Source organism: Toxorhynchites rutilus, chromosome 1 (genome assembly GCF_029784135.1).
Source record: "Toxorhynchites rutilus septentrionalis strain SRP chromosome 1, ASM2978413v1, whole genome shotgun sequence".
Classification (NCBI taxonomy): Eukaryota; Metazoa; Arthropoda; class Insecta; order Diptera; family Culicidae; genus Toxorhynchites; species Toxorhynchites rutilus.
In genome coordinates this window covers 124,295,365-124,308,934 of record NC_073744.1, presented here as the reverse complement: position 1 = coordinate 124,308,934, position 13,570 = coordinate 124,295,365, and the positions used below count along the sequence as shown (strand labels likewise).

At 34.3% G+C, this 13,570-nt stretch overlaps 2 protein-coding genes and 1 non-coding gene across 4 annotated transcripts in view; 2 read left to right on the top strand and 1 right to left on the bottom strand.

Annotated features, from left to right (window-relative positions):
* LOC129761275 (uncharacterized) overlaps window positions 1-13,570 on the bottom strand; it is a 543,642-nt gene that overhangs the window by 422,276 nt on the left and 107,796 nt on the right. The window lies entirely within an intron of this gene.
* Window positions 1-13,570, top strand: part of LOC129761280 (uncharacterized) — a 237,918-nt gene that overhangs the window by 137,924 nt on the left and 86,424 nt on the right. The gene's annotated exons all lie outside the window — the stretch shown is intronic.
* Window positions 7,582-7,655, top strand: Trnai-aau (transfer RNA isoleucine (anticodon AAU)). The gene has a single exon. It is a non-coding gene; the product is annotated as a tRNA-Ile (tRNA).

Genomic DNA, 13,570 nt, shown 5'->3' with positions numbered 1-13,570 from the left:
TAAGAATTTAAGATTGTTTGATTACCAGATGTTTAGATTAGTAGATTTGTAGTGTTTAAGGGTCTTAGATTTTTTTAATCTGAGGCTTTTCGAATTTTGTATTTTTGGATTTTAGGTTTCTAGATCTGTGGACTCTCATATTTTTATATTTATAGATTTTTGGATTTAAAATTTTTTTCTAAGGTTTTAATTTTTTGTTTTTTTTTTCAAATGTTCGTAAAATAAAAACAAAATTGAAACAGGATTTTCTGGAGTTAAGAGACATTTAAATTTTATGTTATACTTGATTTTTTTAATTTTCCGGATTTTTCACGATTTCTAAAAATTTAAAAATTCTGGAAATTGTATTTTTTTGGATTTTGAAGATTTTTTTCACATTTCTAGATTTTTGGATTTTGGGGTTTTCAGATTTCTCGGTCTCGGGTTTTCAAATCTCTGCATTTTTGGATTTTCAGGTCGTTTTTTTTTAATTTTTGGTTTTTGAATTTGAAAAATTTCAAATTTTTGAGTTTTTCGAGTTTTCTAGATCCATGGTTTTTGTGATCATTGGAATTTCGGATTCCAGATTTTTTTATTTTTATATTTTTGGATTTTCAGACCTTAATTTTTTTAGATCTTAGGTTTTTAGGATTTTGAATGTTGGGATTTTGGTAGATTATGAGAATTTGGGATTTATAGGTCGTTAGATTTCAGATTTTAAGATTTCCTAATTTTTGAATTTCGTATTTTGGAATTTGTATGTTTTTTTGGATTTTTGAATTTTATGGGATTTTCGGACTTTAAAATTTTTAGATCTTCGGATTTTTAAATTTTTGATTTCTAATTTTCGAATTAGTGGTTTATTGGAATCTTAGTTTATTTAGATCTTAGGATCTCCAAATTTTCCGATGTTTGGATTTGTGGTTTTAAAATTTTTTCAATTTTTGGAATTTTTATGTTCCCGGATCGAAAGATTTTTGGATCTTTGGATTTTTAAAATTTAGAATTCTAGAATTTTCAGATTTGTAAATTTGTGAAGTTTTAGCGTTTTAAATATTTGGATATTATAATTTTTGGACTTTTGGATTCCTTGATTTCTAGTTCTGTGGGCTCTCATATTTTTAGATTTTTGTAATTTTGATTAATAGAATTTTTTAAATTTTTTAATTTGCGGGGGTTTTTTAAGTTTTGAAATGGGATTTTTGATTTGAAATCTTTGTAACATATGTTTATTTTTAGATTTTTAGGATTTTTAGGATTTTCATGATTTTGGCTTTTCCGGGTCATCGATTTTTGGAATTTATAGAATATTAGATTTCCAGCTTTTTGATATTTTGATCATCATTTTGTTTTTTTTATGTTTGGATTTTCAATTTTTGGAATTTTTGTGATTCTTAAGTTTTCGGGAATTTGGTATTTTAGGATTCTTAAATTTTTGAGATTTTGAGGTTTCCGATGAGTTTTCAGATTTTTGGATATTCGGATATTTCTACATATGTATGTTCGAATTTCAACAATGACAGAAATATAAGAACGTTTTTTTCTGTTTCTGACACTGTTGCTTCAAACTGACTCTACAATCAAAAATACGCTTTGGAAGACGATTCTGTTACTACCATTTGAAAGATGAGAAAATTTAGTACATTATATAGTAATGGATCAGTGGATTTAAAGTGGATTTATATAACATTTTGGAAGTGAGAAACTTAAAAGTTAATAATTTTTAATGTATTATTTTTATTTTTTTCCAAAAAATTCATATTAAACTAGATTGTTTTTACAATTTGTTCTTTAACACCTTCTATCTTTCTTAGTTTCGCTATAATACCGATACAAACAATTTTTGGTGATAAGTCAAGCAAAATCTTCAAAAATCTCGGTTTTCACCCACTGTACATATAATAGCCACTTAAATTTGACAAATTTCACACATATTTGAAATGTAAAAAAAAATATGTTTCTTTCAAACTGTATATAATCGAGTCCAAAATTGTATATAATCGAATCATATATCATCGAGTCCGACCTGTATTTTAAATGGAAAGTACCCAGCAAAGTTTCTTAGTCATGGCGTATAGATGAGCGATGGTGCTTCTATAAACATCGAATTTCAATTTTGACTAAATGATGAAACCTTTCGTTTCTATCCGATATTTCGAAAAAAGCTAGTTTCTCATCAAATAAAGGAAAATAATACAAGCGATGGAAAAAATCAGCTTTTAGCACCTAACTCAGGAAAACCCGGAACATCTTCGGTTTCCACTTTTGCACACACAAAAGAAAATGGCAAAACTTACATTTTAACTTTTCTTTTCATTTTCAGGTATGTTGAAAAAGCTGCAGGCGATAAGAGTATCCAACGCCCAACATCAATCATGTTTAAATTTCGATCACCGATGCCAATGCGACAAAAAAAAACCTGCATTAATTCCAGTCCCGAATTCCGTCGGTCATGGCCGGTTGAGCCGGAAAACCAAACGAGATACTCACGGCCTTGGAGGAAAACAGGCAGCTACTAGAAGGGGCGAGCGAAATCAATCAGATTCCTTCCCGCTTCGGACGACACAACACAAAACGCAAGATTGGGACTGTAAAAATCCAAAACAGACCAGTAATCGAATTCCGAAATCTGTTCTGTGTGTGTGTGTATTTGCAGTGAGTTTTTACCCGCGTCACGTTACGTTCGATGCCCGAATTCTCTAATCCGGGATGGTGTCCATAGGTTTTGATCTCGAAAGGAATTCTTTTCCTTGTGTGCCACCTTTCGCAACACAAATTGCGCCACAGAAATGAGACTGCAGGACTGTGAAAAGCAGAACAACACATCCTCATCCCCATCAATCAATACGCCAGTGCAGTGGAAAGCACAGCGCTTCAATCGAAGCGTTCAAGTGAAATGCAAATAAGTATCGCTTCCGATTTTCTTTGTTTTGTTTATCTGTCACTCATCTGAGCTGCCGATTCCGCCGGAATCTATCAGCGGATTAGAATCTACGTGATTGGGATTTGTGTTTTTAGGAGCAACTGCATCATGAAAGCTTTTTTGTGTGGCGGTGTAATGCGATCTCAAAATAAATAAATTGTTGTCATCTCTTTATAAATACTCGACTCACACCATGACTCCATTTGTATACACATTCTGATGAATTGTTCTCAAAAACACGCATATAATCAAATTAATTACAATGTCAAACATAATTCTGATTGTCAACCACGTTGTAATGCAAATACAGGCACCACCATTATGAAAAAAAACGATCTTTCGTATTTTTCGGTACCGGATGGTTGAGTCTATAAAGCACCAAAAAAATGTTGGCTCTCTTGAAGTAATGGTCTCAATTGATGTCCCAATAAACAACAGCCGAAAGCCAATGATTACTTTTTGATTATTACAAACCAATAAAAAAAACCATCAAGTTCCATCCTCATATGTAATACCCTCGTTAGCGATGACAAACAAAAAAAAAACACTGCACTGAAAAAAAGTAACAATAAACAGGAATCGTTTTTGTTTTCAACATTCCCTTTTTGTATGGTTGGAAAAGTTGGAAAACCGCGATATATTTTTGTTTGCCCTTTTTCCGATTCGTTTCATTTTAACGCCCACTTCGAGAAAACCACAATGCCAAATAAAAATTAATTTCGACAAAACAACATCAAACTTGTTGCATAAAAGGGAGGAGAAGTCAACAGTGTCAACACGAACTGCGATGATGTTCTGTATTTGTAGAAAACGTCCACAGAACGGGGAATAAGCGTAAGCTGGAGCACATTGGTGATTGCTATGGATCAGTCTACAAGCGAGCACAGATTGTGTCCAATTGTGGTTTAACCCTTTGCCGCTTTAGCGATACATTTTAGGCCGTAAATCGAAAACGTGCCTTAATGTCTTGATGTCTTGTTATAGCACAATGCAGTATAAAGAGCGTATATTTCTTCTTCTTTTTTTCGTCAAACTATAGTAGACAACAATTACATACATTACATTACAACTACAATATACTTAATACTTAGCGAGGTATGGGTGTAATTACGATTTGAAAAGTTAATTCCACTTCAATCAATTCTGTAGGTCGCATTTGCATTTACAAAAATACACAAATTATTTTCAATAGTTTCGTGTAAATGGCTCATAATATTACTTTAAATTCATAATATTACTTTAAATTCATATCTAACGGAACTGTCATTTTTTAACAAAACATACATTCTCAGATTATTTTGCATCATAAACTCTCACTAAGTCGAACATTTTCAAGTTTTGTTTTGACGTAGAAATATATCTATCTTTAATGGTGCTAAATCAGAAAAAAGGCACGTTTTCATGAAGTAGTTTCAACACTAATCACTCTTTTTGTTGCGAGTGGATTTTCGGGAATTGCATACCGGTCGAATCAGAAATTCTTTAGTATTCGTTTTGTTTGCATATTACCATTTCCAGGTCCATAAATAATTGATTTCCAAGTCCGTTTCAAATTGACGAAAATTAGAAACATTCCCAGTTTGCCAGATATTTGCTCTGTGCTTTCCAAGTAAAGCCATCAACAATTAAAACCCACCATGGCGTCCTTAACACGTTCGTCGCCCCGTCACCCCGACATGGGTAACACTTTCCTCGTTAAATTGAATAGGATATTTAAAAAGAAATTTATAGAATAGGCACCTAAATCATTACATATGTAGAAAAATAACAAAAATTCTAGTCATATTATTACAATGTTTATACTATACTGTTTATTAATTTATAGTACGGATGGTTTGTACTGCAATTTTTTGGGAAACGCATTAAAATTGGTATATGTTATTGCAGTCAATTCGTCTTCAAATTGAAAAAATTAATTAAGTTTGATCTTCACTTAATGATTTATCGGTTACATTACGAAGTAACAATCACCTAACTTCAATAGTGTTGATCGATAATCTAAAAAAGATCCCGAAATCGTGAAAAATATTTACTTTGGCTTCCTATGCGTCTCAAACGAGCCAGTGGTATCTCGTCCGCCTATTGAAACTGTTCATAAAACAGTTATACAATGTCAAAAAAAAAAGGTTTTTTTTTGTTATTTCACATTTGTAGCATGGATGAGGAATTATAGAAGGTAATCTAGTAATTTCCATATCATTCAGAATATTCTCATATTCTTTCCGGTTTGCATGAAACTGCTCCACCGAGAAGAATGTGATTTGTTGACTACATTTGACTACACCACACATCCCGCACGCAACACAACACAACACTACGAAATAAGCAGAAATGACTACCGGGATCAAACCATCCGTCTGAACATGTCGTCATTCAAACACTTTTCTGCATCTTCAATGTATGAAGCGATCACTACTACTAATGCGCCATCTTGCGTAAAAATTGAGGTTCGAAGTTTTCTGCTGAACGAAACCGATGGAAACGATAGGAAACACATACACACCATTGTTGATTGAACACGTGGCTCACTTGGTCACGCGTCGCCTCTGCAAACGATCGGTATTTTACATTACAATTCTATTTTATCGGGGTTTTCTTTTAATCATTGAAAAGGTATTTGAATTTTGAGTTTTTCAATAGTCAAATTTATAACTTTGTTCTGCGTGAGCTTAAAAAATTTTCATCAGCCAGTGCGTCGAAAATTTCAATATATGCAATATTTCGATCGGACAACAAGGATTCAAGGTTATAATTTTTCAAAAGTTTATGGATACACTCTTATGGAATTTTGATAATTTACAGTGAACATGTATCTGACTTGTTTCAATCAACTGTTACAGTGAATGAAAAAATTTGAATTCTTTTTTAATAACATAGTTTTTTGAAGAATGCAATTGTTAGATTGGAACACGCGCAATTTTCAGATCATATAATTCCCAGGACTCTACATTTCATTTCACAACCATTCTCTGTATAGAAATACATAGAAGCATTCACAAAATGTGATGACATTCATAATGTCGACAGTCATTTGAACAGTCGAATGTCATTAATATTTTAAATTTTCTGCAGATTTTTATAATCAAATAAGAAATTGAAGATTTATTTGAAATATTATACATAACATTTTCCAAGCCCGTAAATGATTTGAGTTGACGAAGTTAATAGAAAAAAAAAATTCTATTAAAGCATGATTACATGTAAACCAGATCAAAGAATAAAGACAATTGAAGTGAAAAAAATCCATTACCTCAGCCAGCGGACAGAACAGTTGAAGCTTTTCTTTGAGCTCGGAGAGTAATATTCGTAATCAAATGGTTTGCTCGTCTGTTCACTAGCTAACTTAGCAATCAAGGACCCTTCAATGACCATATTCATTTACCACATTCATTTACATTCATTTAGATTTACTCCAATACTAAAAATGCTACACAGTTCGAATAGTGTGTGAAAAAAGATTTTACATACATTTTGGCAAACATATTTTTCCTTTCAGAAAGAATTTAACTCGTCTTTATAACTTCAAATTTTTAAAATTGCCTTTCTGAAGACTACGAGTAATTTGGTTTTAATCTCCCAAGTATTTGAGCTTACCAAGAAGCGGGAAACAATCATTTCAACAGACGATTTCGGGGTTCGGTTCATGCTTCATGTGCACTCATAGATCCTCCTCAAAAAGCCAATTTTAAACCTTTGAAATTAACTCTCAGTCCTAACAAATGCTGTTGACTGCTCGCTGGTATGAGTGGTACTGTGTAGAAATAGCAAATAACATCTTCGATATGCTCTCAACTGCTTTCCTTGTCCATAGAGTTCAGCTTACTGAGTGAGATTGAAGTGAGAACACTTTCACAGTAACTCTCATTCGTAGGTAAATTGTATCCCACTGCAACGTCAATTGCACAACGAGCAACCCGTGATTGCTAATGCCAATAAACCACTTATAACGTGGAATTTTCGATTGGAAAACGCTTCACATTTTTCGATAAAGTACTAGTTTATTTAAATATATTAAATATTTTTTTCATTTTTCTCGATCATCGCAAACGATCTGCGATCGACAAAAAAATGGTCCGGATTTAGGCGTTGAATTTTTAATTTTTTCATTATATTTTTACTTATTAAATTTTTATTTTAAACAGTATAGGTATATTCTGATAAACGTAGATTTACGTTGAAAGATTCTCCGATTTCTTAAATCTACAGAATAAACGCTTTATGAAATATTTGGTATGGGTTTGTGCAATTCAAGATTTTTGTTATCGACTCATGTTTTTCGTTTGTTTGAACTAAACAAAGATCGTCGGTAATGATTTTGTTGGGTTTGCGAATTTCAGAATAAATTACACTTAGAAGGACGGAAGGAATTCGATCAGTGTGATCGGAACAGACAATTGCGGAGTGAGGACTGCTCAAATTGAAGTTGCTATCGTCAGCTGTAGTTAGTTTCAACTTTTCGACCATTCTTCGTTTCAGTTGATGTCTAGGTACTACCCAACCTCGTGAAAATGTCAAAACAATGGACCTATTCTTGGATAGTCTTCCTTTGAGAATATTTTTAATAAAGCACGAATTTCCTTTCCGAATGACCATAAACTTGCTCATAATCATAATGGTATCACAACAAAATGGAAGAAATTTTAAGCCTAAAGAAAAATTAAAGAAACACAATAGTTAGCGGCTCCATAGCTCAGTTGGTTAGAGCGTCGTGCTAATAACGCGAAGGTCGTGAGTTCGATCCTCTCTGGAGCCAGCTGATTTTTAATTTTGTTTGTTTGATACCGTTGTACTATTCCAGTACAATCGTTATAACATTGTGACAAAAATATGAAATAAGCAAAAAAAATTTAAAAGATTTTGTAAAAAAAAAAAACATAAAATTTCTCTTGATTGAAAATACTAGTTGCAAATGATACGTAATTGAATTCCAATTACCTTTTTGTTATTGTAATTTGTTCTTGTTCTAACTGGAAAAATCAGGGGGTATCGGTTTTACCCTGATTTCTCTTGTTTCTTTTTCGGAAATAGCATTTTTCAGTAATGGACGGTGATTTCCAGGGAAGACTTATGTCTCGATTGAAATTTTATCCGTTACCTAGGACTGCGTTGTACTAGAAGGTATGAGGTGCTACATGAAAATTAAAGAATTAAAGGTAAAAGAAATAATGAAAGATTATATCTCGACCATTTCGGAACAGATTGCAAAGATGTTTGCATCTATCGATTGGAAATATTTCTAGAATTTTATTCAAATAAACAATAAAAATCCCAACATTAGGTAGTAAAGTACAGCAAAATATTATACAATTTAGGTACTGAATACAATACCACTGCGAAAACAAACGTAGCTAACCATCGTACATCATTCTATCCATGTAAAAAAAATCACACTATAAGTATTGCCTTCGCTATGGCCAACCTCAGTTTTTATTCTGCTATCGTCTTCACCGGACCTGCTAAATGTTTTCCTTCTGAATGAATTCTTAAAATATGCACAGAGCTTGCACTGACGCAAATATTGACTTTGCGAGTAGCAGTTTAATCTCGTTTCCGATTTAATTCTAGTCTCGCTCCAGTCAACGATCGGTCAACGTCCACACGCAGGAGTTTTAACCGACGCGACGCGATCTGAGAGCGAAGCTTCGGATGGTCGGATTTGATCTTTCCTATAATTTTTTAACTCAAACCTGAGGTAGAAGCTCGATGAAAAGAGATACACCGCGTTAGTTCTAATACCGTCAAATTGAGAATGTCTGTGTATTATTGAATCAAATCACACGTACATATAGTTGTTTTCATGGTAGATGAAAATATATGTTCGTCAGTTTGTATATTGTTTTCGCGAAGACAAAAATGCATCATGAATCAAATATATTCAGCTGCTTTTACAAAACCACATAATTTATAGAATTGCTAACACTTTCTACTACAGAATTATTTCTCAAATTATTTTAATTCTTGGTTGAAGTAATACAGTAAAAAAATCTATAAACTGAAAGCAATCGTGTACAAATATGTCCATTCCAACAACATCATGTTTTCGAATAAAATATTATGACACTTCAAATGCCCTTAGGGTAACATTGTTTTGTGTTTTTCTAGATGTCGAAACCTAAGAAGCCCTAATTTTTCATATCATTTGTAGAAAGCTGAGACTTTTTTACATAGAATATATGCTCTAATATGATTTTTAAACATCAGAAATTTCTTTTCTGTCGATTTTAGTACTTGATTCCATGCAAAACATGGTTCTTGGGTTAAAAAATTTTGTTTGAAAATAGTGTGTCCCATTGATGCTTGCTTCTTAGCATCTTGCTAAGGAATATGCGGTCAAAATAATGAGATTTTTATGTTGTGAAGTGGCTGTTGTGATTCGACCAAATTATACGATTTTACAGAAATGAACATATATTTTTGACTTGATAGTCGGTTCAGTTTCATGGAGCACCTGAGAGATGTGAAAGAAAACTGCAAATCCCGCCTGAATCTCCTGCGTACTCTTGCGAAACCTCACCATAGCAACAATAGAGACATTCGATTGCGAGTCTTCAAAGCCATTGTGGAATCAAAACTTCTTTACGGCATAGAAATCCTATCCTCAGTAACTGAGTTAGTTATAAAGCAACTAGATTCAACATACAACAAGGCAATCCGTACCGTATCATGCATACTGCCTTCGACTCCAGCTGATACAGCCTGTGCGGAGTTGGGGATCCTTCCTTTCTCACATGTTGTTGCTTTCACAGTTTGTAAACGAGCGGTTGGTTACATGGAAATAACATACGGAAATGGGGAACCAAGCCTGATTACTGAGGCCAACAGTTTATTGAACCAGTATTGCAATCTCAACCTGCCACCAATATGCGAACTCCCTCGCGCTGGTCCAAGGAACTGGAGTCTCGCCGAAATCCAAGTCGACGACCATATTAGAAGCAAGTTTAAAGCAGGTGATAAATCAATCGCTCTACGAAAATCGGTTTCAGAATGGCTGAATAAGAAATACAGCGGACATTGTATTCGCTATACGGATGGCTCGAAAAGCTCCGCTGGGGTAGGCATCGGTATATCGGGTCCAAACCTCTGCGCTTCTTATTGTCTGCCCGAGTCATGCTCAATATTCACCGCCGAAGCCATAGCAATCTTCATAGCAGCCACCACAGCGTCAGAAAAACCACTTCTGATCTTAACTGATTCTGCCAGCGTTATCACTGCCCTTCCCTCTCCACGTTCACGCCACCCGTGGATCCAAGCCATACAGGATAGCGCCTCACCCAACACTGTTTTCGCATGGATACCAGGCCACTGCGGTATCCTCGGAAACGAAAAAGCGGATCATTTAGCAACTTCCGGGACAAGAGGAAATCAGTACACAGACAAAGTCCCTGGTCATGATGTCAAATCGTGGCTGAATTCGGTTTTCCGCAACTCTTGGTCAACTATTTGGTATAACCGAACGGCATTGTTTTTGCGCAAAATTAAAAGTTGCATTAACAGATGGGAAGATCTTCCAAACTTTAAAGAGCAAAAAATAATAACCCGTCTTCGCACTGGCCACACCAAGATTTCACACAACATGAGTGGCGGAACCTTCCATGTAGACTGCGATTTGTGTCAAGTGCGATTGTCCGTCGAGCATTTTCTATGCGTTTGTCCCAAGTATGAGAACCTCCGAGACAAATACCGAATATCAAGCAGCATCCGCGATGTACTCCAAGATGACAAATCTTCATCAGCAACATTAATCTGCTTCCTCAAGGACGCAGGTCTCTTCCACCACATCTGAAATAGCTGGGAAAAGAAGCTAGAAGCATGAACAGACAACGTTACAAACAATCAATAGAACCAAAACTGTAAGAATAAAGATATGAACCAGCCCACGGCTGAAAATCTCTATAATAAAGCAAATTAATTAATCAATGTATTTTTGTATTACCATAATTGGTACAATTTTACATCTAAGTGCCAATTATCGCAATATCGAAAGCTGCCTTGTTCCTAATATGGTTGCATGAAACCGCTGCAAAGTAGAAAAGCAGCTGAAAAGCTATGCTCCTATAATGGTTGTACGTTGTTATGTAATGGTTGTAATGGTAGCACTATGCGTGTCCGACCGAAGCATATTTGTTTGATCCACTCTGTTGAAAGTTAAATCTGAGGTGAAGGTGTTAATATCCTTTGTTCAGTTCCTGAAGAGAAGCGAAAACTACATCACAACCCTCACGCCTTTGTGATTCTCTTGTCAGCTAGCAGAGAGGCCTAGCAACGAGGGGCAGGCAGTTATTTTCCAACCGGGAAGCACTAAACGACAGTCTGATCTAGAGATGAAACAGATGTTTGGTATCCTGCCTGTCCGGTCAACAATTTGTGTCCGGTTGGATACCGGACATATGAAAAAAAAACAGTGATTTATCATTAACAGAAGATAAGTCATAATTGGAACTTGTAATGCTTGTTAATTCTTTTTTAGTTGTAGTTAATTTAGTGTACCCTCTCTCAGATTATCATCCCGGAATTTCTTAATTTTTTAAATTTTGAATACAAATTATTGGTTGATGTTTCTGCATATTGAAATTATGTTGCACAAAATCTGTCTGAATTGAAATTGTCCATGTTTCAACATGGTCATGGTTATCGTAAGAGAATCGATCATTGAGTTCATCTCAAAACTTGAAGTTTTAAACGAAGCTTTAAAATGATGTATATCTCGTCTTTATGCGTTGGGTTTTCACAGAGTTACAGCGTTCTGTTCCCATAATTTTTGTCGAGTGTAGAATCAAGGACATAGTATTGCATACTAGGAATGAGATTTGGGGGCATAGTTTTATTTAAAAATTATTATTGAAGTATTATTTAAAATCTATTAATGCTTTTTTCATGTGACACCGACTATTACCATAATAGGTACACTTATTACGAATCTCCAGGAACACTTTTACCATAATGGGTACATGGAAGTGGCATTTTCAAACATGTTTTTTATACAATTTAGTCATATAATCATCAAAATATCAGTGAGAATCTTCAAAAACAGAGTCCAAACTGCTGAAAAGAGTATACTTTTGTAAACTTTTGAACTAAAATAGAGTATTTATTCGCAAATTTCTGCAAGTTGGTGACATATTTCCTCCATAATTGGGTCGAAATTTCGAAAAAGAACAAATATACGCTGTTATAATTTTGTAATCTGAAGAATGACGGATTTCTCGAGATATAACGAATTTATTTTTATGTAAGTAAAAATTTCTGGACAAAATAAAACTTTAAAGTGAAGGACATTGAAAGACATAACTTGTGCATGGTTTGTCATGTGGAATAATCTGTGGAATTCTTTTTTTTTTGTTAGAATATCACACATTTGTTTCATTTCTAAATTTAGTGCTAGATGCAAAAGAGTTTATATAATATCCCCAAAAGGATTTGATTTGTGGAAATAAAAATGATTGGTCATGACGACAGTGCACTAACCTGCAATGCGCTGCTCATTCTTGAGTTTAAGGGGGGACCCCGGTCTGGAAAATCGAAAAAATTGAATTTTTGTTTTTTGCATTCTTGGGAAGCTTATGCCCTCAGAAACGTTATCTTAAAAGGATTTTTCGATATTTGAAAGTTGCAGCCAAAAATATAAGTCGCCTCAAGGGATATAGTATTGCAGTACGAATTTTAAAACGCGTTTTTCTCGAAGCCATGTTATTTCAACTGGTGGTATCGATATCTCAGGATCTACTCAACCGATTTAACTAAAAATTTTTATCAGCATGTAAAAATGAATTATCAAAAGCGTTACCTAGCCGTTTTTTAATATTTCATTCTATCGATTTTCTAAAAATCTCTATTTAAAGATTTTTCATGAAAAGTATCTCATTTTTAACAAAAATGGCCACCGTTCTGGCAATTTTTCGAATTTTCAAAAACCCCTATGAAACGCTTTAGGTATTGTCCTAAAGTCTCAAAACATTCATTGGAATTTGTTCTACGACACCTCGTTCCTTCAGAACCGATACCACCAGCAAGGTACCTATTTTCAGACAGCATCTACGCATTCAGCTGTCAACAGCGTAATAATCATTATTCGTGCACTCAAAAAATGGAAAATTCATCTTCAAAAATACCTTAACCAAAATACTCGAACACTGCACTTTATTCGTAACATCCGAAAAAAAATCCACGAACATTCATTATTTTCCGACCTCCCAGACAGGGGTCCCCCCTTATTGCTAAAACATGGAGAACGCAATAAAAATTTCGAACTAGTGGAAAATGCTGTCAGTTATGTATTTTATGAAAATTTTTTTTCTAGATTTCACTCAAGAGTGTATCACAATAGACATTTGTTTTGTTTACGTTGTTATTGGTTTCGGAAAAAAAATATATTCGATATTCTCGAGAATTCTTCACAGATTTCTTGCGGATGAAAAAGGTGTAACTTCTAGAACCGTGAACCAGGAAAAGAAATAGGAATTCATAAGAGGTTGCTGCATTTCCTGGAGCAGCATGACATCGACTGTCTTTCCTGGCCCAATTTTGTCACTATACAAATTCGACCAAACAGTGACAGTTATGACCGATTGATGAATATTGCCATAAATTGTTGTTCCCGAATTTTTTCATTATTAATCTTTACGACCACATGATGCTGTAAACACAGGATTTCGTAGTTCCGCACTTAAT